This window comes from Elephas maximus, chromosome 20, assembly GCF_024166365.1.
Source record: "Elephas maximus indicus isolate mEleMax1 chromosome 20, mEleMax1 primary haplotype, whole genome shotgun sequence".
In the NCBI taxonomy this organism is placed as follows: domain Eukaryota; kingdom Metazoa; phylum Chordata; class Mammalia; order Proboscidea; family Elephantidae; genus Elephas; species Elephas maximus.
Genome location: NC_064838.1, coordinates 40914898 through 40933453, shown reverse-complemented (window position 1 = coordinate 40933453; position 18556 = coordinate 40914898). Strand labels below are relative to the sequence as shown.

The window sequence follows — 18556 nt, the reverse complement described above, 5'->3', positions numbered from 1 at the left end:
ATCTGCTCCTGTAAAGATTACAGCCCAGGAAACCCTATGGGGCAGTTCTACTCTGTCACATGGAGTCATGGTTATGAGTCAAAACAAAAACAGTCAAGCTTCAAGCGCCCACACTGGAGTCCATAATGCATGCCAGCAACTCTATATAGAGATGGGTGGAGATGGGGTGGGGGAGGCTGAAGGGCTGGGGCCCTCTGAGCAGCTGTGTGGGGTGGGATCTGGGCCTGAGCTAAGGCTGGGCCATTTCCAGCCCCAGCTGGAGCCCCTGCCCTCGTCCCCAACAGCTGCTCCCAAGCCCAGCCCAGGGTAGGCAGTTGGGGCTTCCCAGGAGGGGTCTCCAGGGACAATGACTCATGCCTCAAGGTCAGTGCTCACAGGACCTACTTCTCCCCACCCACAGCCCCCAGGAAGTCTCCCCAGAAGGGCAGGTGGGCCCAGATGCTGGTACCTTGCAGGGCCCTGGATATCTTGCACAGCTGCCCTGCCAGTGGGCAGCAGGGTCCCCACTTCATTCAAGAGGAAACTGAGGCTCAGAGAGGGCTATCACCTGCCCACGGGCACAGTCAGGGATGGTGGAGCCAGGTCTGAGCCCATCTCCAGGTCAAAGCCCTGCTCTATCTTTTGTGCCACCCACTCTGGCCTGGGAAGAATGGAAATTCCATTTTGGATTCCAGCCTAATTCCCACAGTAGGGACCAGCAGCTGCATGCTTGTCTGTGCCCCAAGCCAGGAAAGAATTTTTCATCTGAAAGCAAAATGGGCTTCTACAATGATCATGGCCTCCCTGAGGCCTCAGGAACCCAAAATCTCTCCCCTCCCCATTAGACAAAACTTCACGAGCCACCATAGCAGACCTCTACCTGCTTACAGGAGCCCCTCACAGCACCCTGCGGAAGTGGCTTCCCAGCTTAAGCTTGAACACCTCCAGTGATAGGAAGCTCACCACCTCTCAAGGCCACTCATTCCATCCTTGACCCTCAGTGACCTAAGGAAACACTCCTCGATACAGCCTCCCTGTCACTTTTCATACCGGTCTCATTTCCTGGTGCCACACAGAGTACAACGTCCCTGAAAGGCTTTATCTGGTACGTTCTCCTACTAAAGGAAGTTTTTTCAACATCTCTTATGTGGGAGGACTGTTTACACATCTCCAGTCACCCACCCCTGTATTCACATATCCGTCCACCCACCCACCCCTCCATCTAACCATCCATGGACCCCTTCATCCATTCACACATCTATACACATGTCCTCCTTTCCTTCCTCCCTCCAGTATTCTCATTCATCTCCTCATCCAACTTTCTATCCATCCATCTATTCCTTCCTTCCTTTGATCCTTCCTTCTTATCAATCCATCTCTTCACTCACCCACCCACCCACCCATCCATCCATCCATCCATCCATCCATCCATCCATCCATCCATCCATCCATCCATCCATCCATCCATCCATCCATCCATCCATCCATCCATCCATCCATCCATCCATCCATCCATCCATCCATCCATCCATCCATCCATCCATCCATCCATCCATCCATCCATCCATCCATCCATCCATCCATCCATCCATCCATCCATCCATCCATCCATCCATCCATCCATGCCCTTGCTCACCCCTCTCGGGCCTGGGCTGCCCCTTGCCCATCTCATGCATGCGCTGTAACAAGCAGCTGCAGCAGCCTCTTTCTCAGGAAGGAGCATCTTCCAGAACCCCTTCCTGGCCTCCCTGTCAACCTTTTGCCTCTCACCTGGTGCCCCAGGTTTCTGTTCATGGCCTGTCATATTCCTGAACCATTTGTGGGTTCTCTCTTTCTGCCCCGTGCCCTGTATTTCCCAGCTTGCCTACCTGGCTCTGATTTCCCACATCCCTGGGCCCAACAGCCCCACACTCTGGGTCAGACCCCTCCACCTAGGCTCAGCACCAGGGATACTCACCATCTCACAGGGAGGGGTATTTGTCACATGAACCCCACATGCCTACTCTGGGCCAGGTGCCAGCCAAGGTAGGCACCTAGCAGAAAGGTGCAAGGAACTACTTTTGGCCTTGGAGGTCACCTCAGAGAGCAGGTGTCATTTTCAGCTAAAGCTGAAAAGAAACCTCCAGGACCAGGGGCCCACGGTCCTTCTGTGCGTCCCTTGAAAGTTCCTCGCCTGGAAGATCCCTTGTCAACAAAACATCTAGAGGGTTTGGGCCTCACACCTTTATTTCTCTTCTTGTGTGTCCACCACCTTTCCAATAGCATCATGTTAAGGCTTTCCTCCCCCATTTTACAGATGGGGAAACTAAGGCACAGGAAGAGGTGTGGCTTTCTCAAGCTCCCACAGGGCATAATTCAGTTCTCAAAGGGCTGCTTCCTTGGCTTGGATGGGGCTAAGAGGCTGTGTTTGAAGGTTGAGGAAAGCCTTAGGGACAAGCTAGCTAAGTCTGAAGTTGCAAAAGTGGCTAAATGATCCCACCCAGAAGGGAGTCCAAGGCGGAGCCTTCCATTAGCCGCGTTCTCAGGTAGCATAGGGATGAGCTAGGGATGCTTTGGGGCTCCCCCCACCATTTCACAACTGCTCTCTTCATGTCCTCTCCTGGCCTCTTAACAGTTCTGAGGGGTAGTGGGTCTCATCATTCCCATTCTACGGATGAGAAAATTGAGATTCCAAGTGCTTTATGCTGACGCATCACGCTCTGTCTTCAGCCACCTGATGGTGTCTTGTCCTTGAGAAGAGTGGACTTTTCATTCATCTTTGACTTCCTTATCCCTACATGAATCATCTCATGTCTGGAAGCCTCAGTTTCTTCTTCCACAAAATGGGAAAAAGAATCCCTGCATGCCTGGCTGTGCAAGGAGTAAATGATACCACAATCACAGGCTTGTGTGGCCCTGGGCGTGTGATTGACTTCTCAGTGCCACCTTCTGTAACCGAAGACACAATGAGAGCATCCCTGGAGAGGGCTTTTGGAACAAAGAGGGCGTGCAATAAACACCAGCCCTCCACCCTCAGCCCAGTGACTCACACAGCCACCCGAATGAAGTCACTGCTGCACAGGCAGAGAGAAGGACACATTTGTTCCCTGGGAGGTGCCGACCACGGTGAACTTGGCCTGTGGGGTCAGGGCAGCTGAGGCTTTGTACAGCAGGGAAGAACAGGTGAGGGCCCCGCTCACGGGTACGAGGGCTAGGGGCCATTCTCTGTGGACCAAGACCACCCTCCAGGATTTGTACACTTGGCAAGGTATGTCTGAGGTTTCTGAAACACTTCAACTCTGCTCCCAACTGAAAGGAACAAGCAACTGCTCCATGTCTGTCTTATCTATGAAATGAGCAAACCACCCTCCTGGAATGAGCTGGAGATAATGGTACATTTATAGGTCAGACATTGCACCCCCGATATGTAATTCTGAGCCCAGCTCCCTTGCCCCCCCACCCCGGGTAGGTCTCTGTGTGGCCTCTTCAGGGGTCTCCCTGCCCACTGGTCCACTTTTCCCCACCTTTTGCTGGCTGCCATAAGGATCATTCTAACACCAAAGCCCTTCTCTAGGCTCCCCATTGCCCACAGGAGAAAGGCCAAGGCCAGGTAGGCAAGGTGAAGCACCATCTACCCTCTGCACTAGCTTCCAGCCTCCACACCCAGCTGTCTCGGGACTCCAGGCCTGCTGCCCTGAACACGGAGTTCTCACGTCTGGGCTCGTCACTCTCCATGTGCCTGCAGCTCTATTCCCACTCCACTCCACGCGGGCAGTAGACTGCCTCATCCAGGCTCCCGTGCCCTCTGTTCGTATTAGGTGTGGCCAGTGGGAGGCACTGGCAGGAGGTAGGAGAAGAAAGGGATCGGGGCACTCACTCCCCAGCTCGCCCCCTCCCCTACTGCACTGTGGTTTGAGATGGGCTGTGCCCTCCCCACACAACTCGCTCTCTGGGTTCACGTAACTCTTCCCTCCTCAGTCCCACTGCTGCCAGCTGGTGCTGTCCCACCATCGTTGGCTCCCTGGCCCCCACGGGCAGCACTGCACTGCATTCTGAGGTGAACCCTGTCTCGTGCCAGGACCCAATGTGCTTCCCCGCAAGGTCAACCAGAAGGCCACCTCCTCTAGAAGGCCAATGGTTCATTTGCTCATTCACCCATTCGTTCAGCATTTATCGACTGCTGCTCTGGGAAACAAGGCTGTGGATGGAGCCCAGTAGGCTGATCTTTTGCTGGGGAAACAGCCAGGTCTCAGCCAGCGAATGAGAAAGATGACTTCTGAGAGTGACCGGTACCGTGAGGAAGATGAACCAACCCGAATGACTCTGGGGGTGATGAGCTTCCCTTGGCTCCTTCTGCATCCTCTCCACTGTGGGACTGTCCTCCAGCATCTATCTATCATGCCTCCTGTGCGTCAGCTGTGTCCTTGTCTCTCCCAGAGCCCCTGAGGGCAGCGGGCGGGACACACTGGGAAGAGTATTTGAGTAGTTTAGTGCTCTGCATCGATTATCCAAACAGCCTTCACAACAGCCCGATGAAGCAGTGATCATTACTATTCCCGTGGTTAAGAGCTTGGCTGCTAACCAAAAGGTTCGCAGTTCGAATCCACCAGCTGCTCCTCGGAAACCCAATGAGGCAGTTCTACTCTATCCTATGGGGTTGCTATGAGTTGGAATTGACTCAATGGCAACAGGTTTTTGGTTTTTTTTTTACAAGTTAGAAGTCCCTGGATTGTGTAAATGGTTAACATGCTCCGCTGCTTACTGAAAGGTTGAAGGCTTGAGTCCACTCAGAGGCACCCTGGAAGAAAGGCCTAGCAATCTACTTCCGAAAAACCAGCCATTGAAAAGCCCGTGGAGCATACTTCTACTTGACACACATGGGGTTGCCATGAATTGGAGTCAACTAGACCGCAACTAGTTTTTGGTTTGGTTTTTTACAAGTTAACAAACTGAGACTCGTGGAACTTTTGGATATTTTGCTCAGGAGGGATGATATTCAAACCCAGATCTGCCTCTCTGACTCCAAAGTCAAGCTCTTCCTCCTGCTTTAGGCTAAACACAAAGTAAACCACCTGTAATTTATACCTGCAGACCTTCAGCAATGCACAGAGCAGGGCCAAGCCTAAGGCAGACGCTTGGCTCACAGCCTCCAAATCCTTCATCAGCCTGCTCCTCAGGCAGCATTTGCCTTGTGAGGAGGGGATGCCGCGATATCCTTATTTTCTAGATGGGAAAACTGAGGCCCAGGGTGGATCATGCAGGACCAGTGGTGGGCCCCTGGCCTTCCAGGGCAGCTGGCCAACTTGAGCTCCACCATCTTGTCTCAGGCCTAGGAGGCCACTATTGGCCCATGGGCAGGCAGGGACTGGTTGCTGACTTCAGGGTCGGGTTGGAGGAGAGGCCAGAGAAGAGCTTTACCAAGTTCATCTTGGGGAGCACAAGGGACGGGGCCCACATCGCCCGATTTGGCGCGCAGGGCCTCACTTTGCTCCCATGCAGAAAAGAGGCTGCAAAGGGCAATGGAAACAAGGAAGAGCTGTTGCTTGGACCAGGGTGGTGCAGGAAAGGTAAGGACAAGTGGTTGGGTTCTAGAAACATTCTGAAAGTAGAGCTGGTAGGATTTGTTGATAGATAAGATGTGGGGTGCTGGTGGTACCGTGGTAAAGTGTTTGGCTGCTGGCCAAAAGGTTGGCAGTTCGAATCTACCAGCTGCTCCTTGGAAACCGTGTGGGGCAGTTCTACACTGTCCTATAGGGTCGCTATGAGTCAGAATCGACTCAACAGCAATGTTCTTTTTTTTTTTTTTTAAGATGAGTTTTGAGAGAAAAAGAGGAGTCGAGAATAAGACCAAGGTTTTGGGCTCAGGAACTAGAAGGACAAGGCTTCCACAGATGGTGGTGGGAACACCTAGAGGAGAAGCGGGTTTGAGGAGAGGGTTGGGGAGGGACAGGCTGAGTATAAAACGGAATGGTGGAACCACACCCTGTCTAAAGGGAACAGTTCTTGTCTAGCTCCTCCTGACTGTTGCCCCGGTGTAATGAGGGTTCTGATTTTTCAGAAGCCAGAAATCCAGATATTTACATAAAAGCTCTTGATTATTAGATGTTTGTAATAAATTCAAAATGCCATGTGGGCTAATCCCACGCAAGCTAAACAAAGCTCATCTATGGTTCATCTGGCCTCGTACCTGCGCTTCTTCTCACTCTCCAAGACTCACTGAGTTGCCACTTCTTCCCCCAGGAAGCCACCCCTGATTGCTCCAGCTCCAGAGCTGCTTATAGCCCCTTACAGCCCCTGCAGGTCTGAAAACTCCAGGCTGTGAGTGATGTAAGGGTGCCTAAAGGTTTGCTCATCAGTTTCTCATGCCCCCAGTACAGGGTTTGGCCCAGAAGAAGAGTGAATGGGTGAACGTCTGCTGCGTGAATGAGCAGTTCCCTCACATGGTCCCTCTGCCTTCCAGTTTGTAAGGGAGTGCACGAGGCCCAGCGAAGTGACAAGCCCTGACCAGGGCTAGATCTGGGGCCCAGGCCACCTCATTGTCCCGCAGCCTCTGTTTGTAAGCTGCCCCGGAGGCCGGCCAGGCAGGGGGTATGAAGACAATTGTACAGTCTTATCAAGCTTTGTCACTGGGGGAAAGGACAGGATCCTGGGCACCTCCTGAGCATCTGGGTGGAGCCAGCTCTGGGGACTTCACTCCAGGAGCCTACCAAGGAGCCCCACCAGGATCAGAGCAGAGTCAGACCCTAGGGCTGGGCCCCATTGCCAGTGCCCTGGCATGGGGGCAGATGGGTACCCAGAGGGCAGGGTTTGACAACAGGAATCAGGCAGACGGACATAGACAGTGTCCTCTCTTCTGGGAGTCCTGTCATAGTTCTCTGTGGCTCTGGAGAAGGCAGAGATACTCAGGGTTTAATGCCCAAATCTGCCAGGATGTCAAATCAGACAAGGTCAGCAGTGGCAGCTGCAGCCCCAATTCTCAATGTCAGAGATGGAGAAATTTAGTCTTAGAGGTAGGAAGTGACTTATCTAAGGTCACACAGTGAGGAAGTTACACATCTGGGACTCTGAGCAAGGAGTTTCGACTCTCAGCCCTGTGCTCCCTCCACGCTGCTGAGCAGCCCTGGCTCTGGGATCCTTATGAGCCGTTCTTTACACCTTGTCCCTCCGTCAGTCTCCATCAGCAAAATCTGGGACAAATAGAGCTTACCTCTAGGGGGGTTTGTGAAGATGAACAACTTGATGGAGACAATGCAAGTGGTAAAGCTGTTGTGAACACCAGGCAATACCCTCCTCAGCCTCTGGTCTCTAAACCTCCCGGGCATGGCAGTCTTTAAAGCTTCCAGGGTGAGACATCTCACTATCATCCTGATAACAATAATCCCACCTAATGGTTATGAAGTGCTTATTGCAGCAGTGCTGTACATGTGGCTCTTTAATTCTGAGGACCACCCTATGGGGTAGACACTATCCATCGCATATACAAGGTAGAGAAACTAAGGCAGAGACAAGTTTACAAACTTGGGTTGAACGGGTAGTAAATGGTAGCACTGGGATTTGAAACCAGGCAATTCTGCTCCAAACACACACACTCTAACTACTCTGCGACATGGCTTTTCTAGTGCAGCATAGAAGTCCTTCGCAATGTCTAACCTCAATCCCTTTTGCTGCAGGCTGTGATTATTTCCCAGCAACTTCTCAGGCAAAGGAGAAAACTGTTCCCTTCAACCCCCCACCCTGCACTGTCATTGTTATTAGGTGCCATTGAGTAGGTTCTGCCACACAGACCCTGTGTACAACAGAACGAAACATTTCCCCCGTCCTGCGCCATCCTCACAATTGTTGTTATGCTTGAGCCCACTGTTGGCAGCCACTGTGTCAGTCCATCTTGTTGAAGGTCTTCCTTTCTTTTGATGACCCCTCTACTTTACCAAGCATGATGTCCTTCTTCAGGGACTAGTCTCTCCTGATAACATGTCCAAAGTACATTAGACAAAGTCTTACCATCCTTATTTCTAAGGAGCTTTCTGGCTGTACTTCTTCCAAGACTAAGAGGCCTAAATTCTTCTGCTCCCAACTTCTAGCTACTGGGGTGCTGACATGCAGGTCAAGTGACTCCAAATAGGAGCCCAACCCTTGATTGTGTGTGTGTACACGTACCCACACATGAACCCCTTCAAAGAGGACTAGTAAAGACTGCCCTATACTGTGCCAGGCCCTGTGATTTCCTGCGGGGCATGACCTCACCTGGGCACGGGCTTCCCTGCCTCCTATCTTCCTCCTTCACTGTTCCAGGGCTGTTGGCTAATATCTAGACCTAACCAAGCTTCTGGATCTAAGCCCCAGTTAACAAGAACTACAAGTGACAGGGGAACAGGGTAAACGACACACCTCGGGAGGCAGTCAGCTAAAAACATGCTTCAGGCAATGGCCTGATTATTCAACAGGTAAATTGCAAGAAACAGGAGGGCAAACTGCTAGATAAAAGACTCAAGAGACATTTGCAACGTGTAGGGCTTGTTAGGATCCTGATTCAAACAAACCGACTGTAAAAAGACATTTCTGGAGACCATGTGGGAAAACTGAACATGAGAAATCTTGTGGGGCGGGTGAAAGAAATCTGTAAGACGGTAGGCAAAAGCTGCTACCTGGTGTTTTAAGTGAGGATTTTCCTCCAGGACTCGGGTTTACCTGGCCCTTCTCTCTGCTTCCAAGTGTGTGTCTCAAAATGTCAATAGTAAGAAGTTAAAAAAATAATGTACATCATAATAAATTAACTGAATCCCCCCACACATTTATTTTAAAAGGAAACTTTATAGCACTCCCTTAAATGGAAAACTGGAATCACTTGCTCTAAGGAGAAGGTTACCACGAAAACAAGACACTGTTATTCAATTTCATGGAGATACTGTTTCCTGCAAAAGGTGCTGGGCTTAAAACTTGCCCCTCTTTGTTAAAAAGAAACCCTGGAAGAGAACTGAGTTCCCTCTCATCATGGGTACGCCTTTATGGGGACAGACACTGGTCCACAGGGTGAGGTGCGCCTTCTGCTTCTCTTTAAGGAGGGTGGTGACAAGCCTAGGGGGCTGGTAGACTCCTACTCCTCCCTGCCACCCTCGCCCAGCAGGAGAGAGGGGCTCTGGCTGGGTAGCTCTGAGCCTCAGCAGAAGCCTGAGGCTTTCTGCATTACAAACCCCAAAAGCTTTAGAACCAGGGGTCACATGGAGTGAGGAGCCTTTGAGATCATTCCTGTCTCCAGGGTACTGATGAAGAAACAGGCTCAGAGTGGAGCAGGAGGCTGCCCAAGGTCACACAGCAAGTATGTTGAAAATCAGGAAAGACAAACCAAAAAAAAAAAAAAACCTCTTTGCCATGGTGTCGATTCCAACTCATAGTGACCCTATAGGAGACAGTAGAACTGCCCCATTGGGTTTCCAAGGAACACCTGATGGATTCGAACTGCCAACCTTTTGGTTAGCAGCCAAACTCTTTAACTACTTCACCACCAGGGTTTCCAGGACTCCAGGGTTTCAGACCTCCAGTCCTATGATCATGTGGCCTTTCATTTGTTCAACAGATTATTTATTGAGCACCAGCTGTGTGCCAGGCACTGATTGAGGCACTGGGGACAGGAGCGAACAAGGCAGACGAAAGCTCATGGAGTGGACGTTGAGGAGGGCAGGGGACAGGGGAGACAAATACTAAACAAATGAATGAGATGATTTCCCATGGCAAAGGAGCCCAGCAGAAAAAAAACAAAACAAAACTGGGTGATGGGAATGGCGACGCCTGGGGAGGGTGGTGCTGTGCTCAACAAGACCTCTTAGGAACAAAGACTGAACGGCTAAGAAGCCGGCAGAGAGGAGATCTGAGCCGGAGGCTCCAGGCGAAGCAGAGCAGGAGAGCTCACAAATAGCCTGCGGCAGCACCCGACCACTCCTTTTTAAGTTTGTATTTTGACTTAACTTTAGTTTTAAAGAAAAGTTGCAATAAGAGTACAAAGAACTCCCCTATATCCTTCACCCAGATTCCCCACATGCTAGCATTTTATCCCGTTTGCTTTATTATATTGTCTCTCCATACGCACGCACACACGCATGCACACACAGTCTTTTTGGGATCATTTGAGAGTAAGTTGTCTACCTCAAGCCCCTAAGACTTCAGTGTGTGTTTCCGAAAAACAAGGACGTTCTTTTACATCATCACAGTGCAGTTTCCAAAACCGGGACACTAACATTGATTCAGCACCACTATCTAACCCACAGATCTTATTCAGGGTTTGCCAACTGACCTAATGATGTCCTCTATGGGCACGCGGCCTCTGATTCTTAGCCTCCCAGGCAGGCAGTCCAAAAAAAAAAAAAAAATGCTTTCTCTGGACGGTCTGTCAAGGAGAACACCCAGCCTGGGCCTTTGGAAGTGGATGGCATGGGGGATGGTGTGGGGGACGCTGTCCTGCATGACTTTCTTTTCTCCCTGCCGAGCCTATAGGGTGTGGACAGGCCAGCTCCTGGCCAATCACAGCACTGTGCAGAGCCAGATTGGAGCCTGACACTATAGGAAAAATATGCACCCCACACATACAATGTCTGCCCATATTTTGAACCATGTGGAAAAAGTTGATAAAAGCTTTAAGATTAAAAAAAATTATTATACTGAATTGTATACTTAAGACGGGTTGAAACAGCACATATTTTATTATATATATTTTACCACAGTAAAAAACATTAAAAGAATAAAAACGAAATCTGCATGATTACATATAAAGCCTGATGTTGCTGGATCTGGAAACCCATCACTGACAACCCTCAGAAACCCACCCAGTGGGGCACACAAGGGCCTCAGGGCCTAGAAACTGTAGGCCGGTTGGAAATGGCCCTTCCTGTCACACAATAACACACCGGTGTAAAACAAACAACGACAGCCTGACTTTATTTAAAATGTTGGTATTTTGTTTACCTGCTGATGAGTTTTTTGGTGCCCCCTTAACTTTTGTGGCTGATCACCCTAATCCCAGCCCTGGGCGGCAATACCAGACACCAGACTTGTGGGCCCTGGTCAAATTACAGATCCATCTGAAAAATAAATGTCATCGTTCTCTGCCACGACGTTTTGGGGTAATTTGTTACGAAGTCATAGCAGCTGGACAGTCACATGTTACTGAAGTATTAATTAGCGTGGAGAACAAGCGAGGCAGAGTAGATGAGGAGGGTTGGTTGCCTGGGTTGGATGATCTCTGTGACCTTGGGCAGGTCATGAAACCTCTTTGGGCTTGAATTTCCTCGTCTGAAATAGGGGAAAATCACAGTATCTATTTCACTAAGCTGTTGTGAGGATTAGCTAGGACACCACATTTAAAGCATTTAACACATATAAGTACTCAATGAAAGTGAGTTATTATAGCGATCGTCATGATTAAAATGACTGGCCAGGTTGGCTTTCCAGTCAGCCTGTCTTCAGAGCCTAAACCTTCCCTTCTAGCCACAGAGCCTCTAGGGTGTTTGCCGCTGAGCTACTCCTTGTTAGACTGAGCCTCCCAGCCCCAGCGTGATCTGGGCATCCATGGGTGTGGAGAGCATCCCTGCAGCCTCTAATCAGGCCCAGAAGCTCTGCCTATTGAGCTTCCCTGACTGTCCAATGAGCTCACTCATGGCACTGGCTGTTCTGGGATCTCTTTCAAAAATGTGTTTCCTTACACTGTGTCTTGGATACATCTGGTCTCAGCGATTCCTAACAGAAGTGGTCTGTGAACCCTGCCCATTAGAAAATCAACTGACAACTAATATAATCTGAACTAACTCTACATCTATAAGCAGCCCTGGCAGTGCAGTGATTAAGTGCTCGGCTGCTAACCAGAAGGTCGGCCATTCAAACCCACCAGTCACTCCTGGGGAAAAAGATGTGGGAGTCTGCTTACGTAAAGGAAATCCTGTGGGGCAGTTCTACTCTGTGCTATAGGGTCACTATCATTTGGAACTGGCTGCACACAACTGGTTTGGTTTTTTTGTGGGGGGCTGTTTAGTCCTACATCTATAACCAGAGAGTAGCATCCATACCACCCTCATAGGTGAGGGGCCCAAGTCAGCTTGGAGGGCAAGAGAACACACAGAGTTCTAATGTTCTGAGAAGTCCCTTCTGGAGGGGGAGGCTTACTCCCAAGGACCTGGAACTACACAGACGAGGGATGGGCACGCGTGTGTCTTCCCCTGCGCTGCAGGATGTCTGAGGTGAGCAGGGCTATGGTGCGGTCTCCACTCATCGCCACTGTTCCCCTTTCTCACTCACACTCTCTTTCTCTCCTTGTACATTAAAAATATCACCTGGCTTTTAATGCTAGATGTAGACAAGAACGTGGAGACACGGTAACTCTCACCCACTGCTGGTAAGGATATGCGTTGCTACGAATGCTTTGGAAAGCAATTTCGGAAATTTTGGAAAGCCCCGGTAAGCTAACGATACCCATATAACTATGACCAGCAAGTCTACCCCTGTGCAAACCCTACAGAAATTTTCACACATGTGCACAAGGAGATCTGAGCAAGAATACTCACTGCAGCCCTGTCTGTAATATTACAAAATTGGAAACCACCTCAATTCACATCAATAGGAGAACAGACACTGACATGGGGGCATATTTGTACACTGGAACACTGTCCACCAATGAAAATGTGCAGATGAGAAGGATACACGTCAACACAAACGGACCTCAACGTGCTGCATTAGAAAAGTAAGGTGCAGAGTATGAACCATGTGTTTTTAAAGTTAAATAACATGTGCAACAGTCTTTTGTGTTCACAAAATCATAAACAGGTACATAGGAAATATAAACACCAAGTTGAAGGGATGGTTCGTGCTTAGCCCTGGGGGAGTAAGAAGGGATGGGATTTGAGGGGGTCCCCAGGGCCATCCACCACATCTGTAGGGGTTGGTGTTTTGAAGCTGGTTGGAGGGCATTTCCTTTTCTATATTATCTGTGTGCCTGAACTATTTCCTTAATGAAAGCATCTTGAGGCCTGTGGGGCCCTGGGGACTTGGGGGCGGGGGTGGGGTTCAGTGCCTCCCAAGCCCACCCCACAGTGGGCTTTGGATTGAAGCAAACAGGGCTGCAGGGTTGCCCTCCACTTAGGCAGAAGGCAGAGAGGTACCCTGAGAACATTTCTTGTCACTTTCTAGTTGAAAGAAGCAGCTCAGTTCCTCCCCCAGCCCAGCCCCAGCCTCTGGCAGAGCGCCAAGATTATTTTACATTAATTTAAGATCGCTAATGAAGAATAATTAACAGCTTCAAGGGAGCCTGGCACACCCTGTGTTTAGAAGTGGTTAATTATACATTGTCTGCAAAACACCCTTTTCATACTCTTAAGTCTTGGGTTGCTGGGGTTTTTTTTTTTTCCTAAATTTTATTTTGCTGTTGTTGAGAATATGCATAGCAAAACATACACCAATTCAACAGTTTCTCCTTGTACAATTTAGTGACACTGATTACATTCTTCGGGCTGTGCAACCATTCTCACCCTCCTTTTCTGAGTTGTTCTTCTCCTATTAACATAAACTAGCTGTCCTCTAAATTTCCTATCTAATCTTCCAAGTTGTTGTTGTCAGTTTGATCCCATATAGATAGTTCCTAAAAGAGCATAGTGCTCAAGGCAGACATTTTTTACTAGTTAAGCTAAACTATTATTTGGTTTTAAGACTTCAGGGAATATTTTTGGTTTAAGGTTTAAAGATAATCTCAGGGCAATAGTTGCAGGGATTCATCCAGCCTCCATGGTTCCAGGAAGTCTGGAGTCCATGAGAGTTTTAAATTCTGTTCTGCATCTGCCTCCTTTTGATCAGGATTCTTCTATGGAATCTTTGATCAAAACATTCAGCAATGGTAGCCCAGAGCAACCACTGGGTTGCTGTTTTAAACAATGGAATATGGCACAGGGATAAAAGCCAAGAGGTTTCCTTCCCAAAGTCTTCCTGAGGGAGGATATGTCTGGACAAAGACAGCCAACGTTTCCTAAACACCTGCTAAGCAGGGTGCATTAAACACTTTCTGGCATTCACTCTATAAACTCCCATAAGGACATGGAGAGATGCCTACCGCACCCCCCGCCGCCCCGCCCCGCCCCCCCCGCCTTGTTTTACAAAGGAACAATTAGGGGTTTGGAGGGAAAGCGCCTTTGGTAAGCACCAGGCCAGGGTCAGGCCTGACCACAAAGTGGGGTTCTTTCTCTCACCCGGCTGGCGTGTCACCATCACTTATTGCCAATAATTGATTGAAAGAGGGCTGGCCCCCTCCCCCAGCATGTCCATGTACAGTTGGGGCTCCTCAGGCTGCCAGGGGCAGACTCTGGGTTAAATTCTGGTGGCACCACTGACTAGCCTTGTAACTCTGGGCAAGCCACGTCTCTCTGTGCCTTGGTTTTGTCACCTGGAAAATGTGGTAACCATGTCACCTGTATCATGGGTTTGATATGTGGGGTCAGTGTGTGTCAAGTGCTTAGAATGGTGCCTCACACATAGTCAGAGCTCAATAAGTCTCAGTGTCATCATCCCCAGTCCCTTCCTTTGTAGCCTCATCCTCTGACATGTACCTGATGTTTTAGCCTCACCTTTGACCATTTCTGAGCCCTGCCAGCCTCAGTCCTACCTTCACACATGTGTTCGTGCCTTGTTTCTCTCCACCTACAGTGCCCTTCCCCGCCTGGAACAGTCCTAACTCCTACATCAGGGGCCAGCTCAGATGTCACCTCTTGCAGGAAGCCTTTCTGATTTCTTCCATACAGGCTTCTTCATGCTGCTGGTATCTTCGTGCCCCCTCTAGCTATCCCCCATTCTAACTTTCATAAATTGTTTGTGGGTCTTCTGCCTCTTCTGGGTTGGGTGCTCCCCAAGGACTGCATCCCATATTTGTCTCTGGGCCTCAGTATGGGCTTGAGAAAAGACCACACACTGTGAATAGGAACTTCCCACACTGGGCCAGGAGAAAAGCGGTCCACCCAGAGGGTGAGCCAAGACTTCTCAAACTTGAAACATGGGACTCCCAGGGTGTGACTCTCAGCTTGTCACTCCGCCCTAAAACCCTTCAAGGGCTTCCCCTGACTGCAGGAAAAAGCACAGCCCTGGTCTTGAACTTCCAGCCTTACCACACCCTGCCATTTCCCTTCTAGCTCCATGGGATCTCTGCTATCACCTGGACACCCTGCCCTTGTAAAGCCCCTGGTTTTTTCCACATGCTTTCCCCTCTGCCTGGAGCAGCCTTCTTTCCCTTTTCTGCCCACCAAACTACTTCAGATACTTCAAAGCCTGGCTCTGCTGTTACCTCCATGACGTCTCAAGTGAGAAGTGATTGCTCCTTCTTCTACCCAGTCACCGTCCCCTCCATCATGGTTGTCACCATGATTCTTAACTTGTCCAGCTGAGCCCTCGCTGGGCAGGACCCAAGCCTCCTTCATCCCTGCCCTACCGAGGAACCCAGCATCCTGCTTGGCCTGAAGCTGTGCAGCATTCCAAAGAGATTCCCACTTGGTACATAGGCCTGATTTCAAGCCCTGTGGCCACACTTACTCAGCTGCATGCCCTCTGGCCTCACTCCGATCATCTGTACAAAGGGGCTGAAATGCCTTCTTTGCAGTGAGACCATAAAGTATAACAATCAGAACTGTTCCCAGGTGCTTGGAGAATGGTGCTCTAGAACTATGTGGACAAACTCCTTGAAGGTTGAGAGGTTCATACGCCTGCCCGCAGGGTGCAGAGGGTCTATTGCATGGGGAGCACCCACTGGGCCCTGACACTGCTAATGAGATGCAGGATGGAGCCTCTAGCCTCTGGCACCAGCCCAAGAGCGGGACTGAGGCTGCCACTAGAGTCGGTGCCTGCCCCCTTCAGAGAAGGCCACTGGAGACAGGAGAAAAGCTTCCTTCACGGTCCCAGAACTGACCGCATGCTAATGACTGTGGACTTCACTGTGTGAAATCAGGAAACCAGTTCCCTTGGAATAGCTGCAGTCATTCCTTCTTCTGAGGCCTTTAATTACACGCCGCTGAATACAACCACAGTGATGGCTCTGTGACACCTTCCTGTGAGCCCGGGAGCTTCTCAGCCCAGGGGTGTGTGTGTGTGTGCACAGAAAAGGCATGCAGCAGACTCTGTTGAGATGTATTAATATCTGGGCCTGTGGTGTCTAAAGCCCGCGCCCCCTTAAGAGCAGTTCCCCAAATCCCACTACATGGCAGAGGTCAGAAATTATGGTCCAAACTCCTGAAGATGGGAAACTGGGGCTCAGAGAGGGCAAGTGACCTGCCCAAGGTCACACAGCAAGGGAGAGGACTACAACTCTGGGCTGGCTTCTAACCTCCAGGCCAGGGGTCCCTCCCAGCCAATCTCCCCAAATAGTCTCAAACTTCTCCCTGGTGTGGAGGCATTCAGAACCATCAGGCCCAAGTTGCCCATGAGGTCGGAGGGAGTGTGCTGTGGTACGGCCAGGCTGGGCACTTCTGGCCTGCATAGCTGTACTCCTGTGGGGTCAGACCCACTTGCGGACAGGTCTTCTGAGGTCTGTCCCCAGCAGCAGGGAACAATGGAGCTCATCGCTTGGCGACAGAGCACTCTGTTGACCAGCTCTCTGCAGAATCCTACCAGTGTCAGGGCCCAGGGAGGGGGGGACAGTTGAGATGAGTTGTAAAGTGCCACCGCTCCCACCAGTGTGGGGCTTGTGCCCGGATGGCAGAGTTTTCAAGTAGGGCAGGCTCAGGGTGAACTTTCCCTCGCACCCCACTGCCCTGCAGGCAAAGGTCCTCCCCTAGGGCCAGCGTACCTCTTATAGACTCCGTGCAGCGGCTGCAGGCACAGGAACTGCCAGTAATCCAGGCAAAAGGCCTTGAATTTGAGCATTTTCAAAGTCTTTCGGGCTCTGGCTGGACCACGGTGGTGTCTCTTCAGAGACTCAGGGAGGGGCTGGCGGGAGCTGGTGGATGGGCGCTCGGTCCGCCTGGCCCCTGCGTGGCGGGCTCCACTCACATGGCCCGGCAGCTCGTACAGTACACGCCTCCAATACAAAGAGCCTCGCACAAAAGCCGAGGAGCTCATTCATACACTCGCCGACTCAGCCTCCCACTGCTGCTGGCTCTGGGGGCTGTTGCTTCTTGGGGCTCCCTGGGGGTCTCCAAAGCACACCAGGGCAACCCTGGCTGTGATGACTTGTGGGGACCCTGGCCCACATCCTGGGGGCCTGGGTGCTAGTGTTCCTGAAGGCAGCTCTGCATCTGTTCTGCTGACCACCTCAGGCAGGCAGGGATCCTGGGGGAGGTGGCACCTGGCGGGCAGCCGTCCCCCCTCAGCACCCCCAATCCTGCCCGCCTGGCCTGGAGGGGCTGAGGCTGGGAAAGACCCCAGAGGAGCAGGCAGGGAGGGGGCGAGATGACAAATACCCGCCTCGCTCACCAGAGAAATCACACTTGGCGGGATCCTGGTCCGGCCTGTGTGAGGGAAAACTAGCCACGTAGCCACATGGTGCTGGGGTGGGAGCAGCACAGCTCTGAAGGGCAGGCCGAGAAGACTGGCGGGCTGCCGGGTGCCGTTGCCAGGGCGACGGGACACATTGATAAAATCTAAAATGGAACCTGGATGACAGCTGCTCATTGGCTGCTGGATAGGGACTCCCGTCGCTAACGGGGGTGGGGGAAGTGGGCTGGGCTGAGAGGCTGTGGCCAGCCAAAGGCATTGTTGGGCAAGGGCGGATGGGCAACTTCACGGGCACGGATCCGGCAGTCACAGAGGGACAGAGCAGTGGTCAAAGCCTCCCCACTTCTGGCACCTCCCAATGGGTCCCCTGACTCCTACCCCAATGCCCTCCAACCCATTCCCCACACCCCAGCCTCTGTGATTTTAAATGTCACATCTGCTCCACATGCCCAGATTCCTGACAGGGCCCTCCGTGACCGGCTCCTGCTGACCACTGTGGCCTCCTCCCCACTGCTCCTGATACCCAACCATGCTGGCCACCCTCACCTCCCCTAGTCCACCCAGCCCTTCCTGCCCTCAGGGTCTGTACACTGAGAATGTCTGCCCATCCCAGCTGGCTCCTTGTCATCTACCAGATGGCACCCCAGGCATCACCTCTCAGACGCCTTCACTGGCCATCTTCTCAAAGGGCACCCCAGCTCCCTTCACCCTACCTGATTTTCTTCATCAGATGTGCTATACTCTGTAATGACTCTGCTAGTTTACTTGTTTACTGCTTCTCTCCCCCAATGACAGTACAAGCATCTCAACAGGGCAACCACATCTCTCACCGCCCTGTCCCCAGGACTCAGCATAACACCTGGAATGCTGTAGATGCCCAATCAACATCTGTTGAAGGAATGGAAGATTTTGGGGTAGTAGAATGGAAGGGAGTTGAAATTGACTCGATGGCAAAGGGTTTGTTTGTTTTTTAGAATGGAAATATAGACCATTAGAATAAATTTTATCCTCACATGGAAGGCATCCCCACCCCCACAGGTGAGGAAACAGAGGTTCAGAGAAGACCCCATCACTGGAGGTGTGCACACAGAGCTTGAGGGGCAGGTGACCAGGAGGGATGGTGTCCAGGGGACAGTGGCCTCAGATGTGGCCT

The 18556-nt window shown here is 51.1% G+C and overlaps 1 protein-coding gene across 3 annotated transcripts in view; it reads right to left on the bottom strand.

Moving 5' to 3' along the window:
• Window positions 1-18556, bottom strand: part of IQSEC1 (IQ motif and Sec7 domain ArfGEF 1) — a 456568-nt gene that overhangs the window by 158816 nt on the left and 279196 nt on the right. The window lies entirely within an intron of this gene.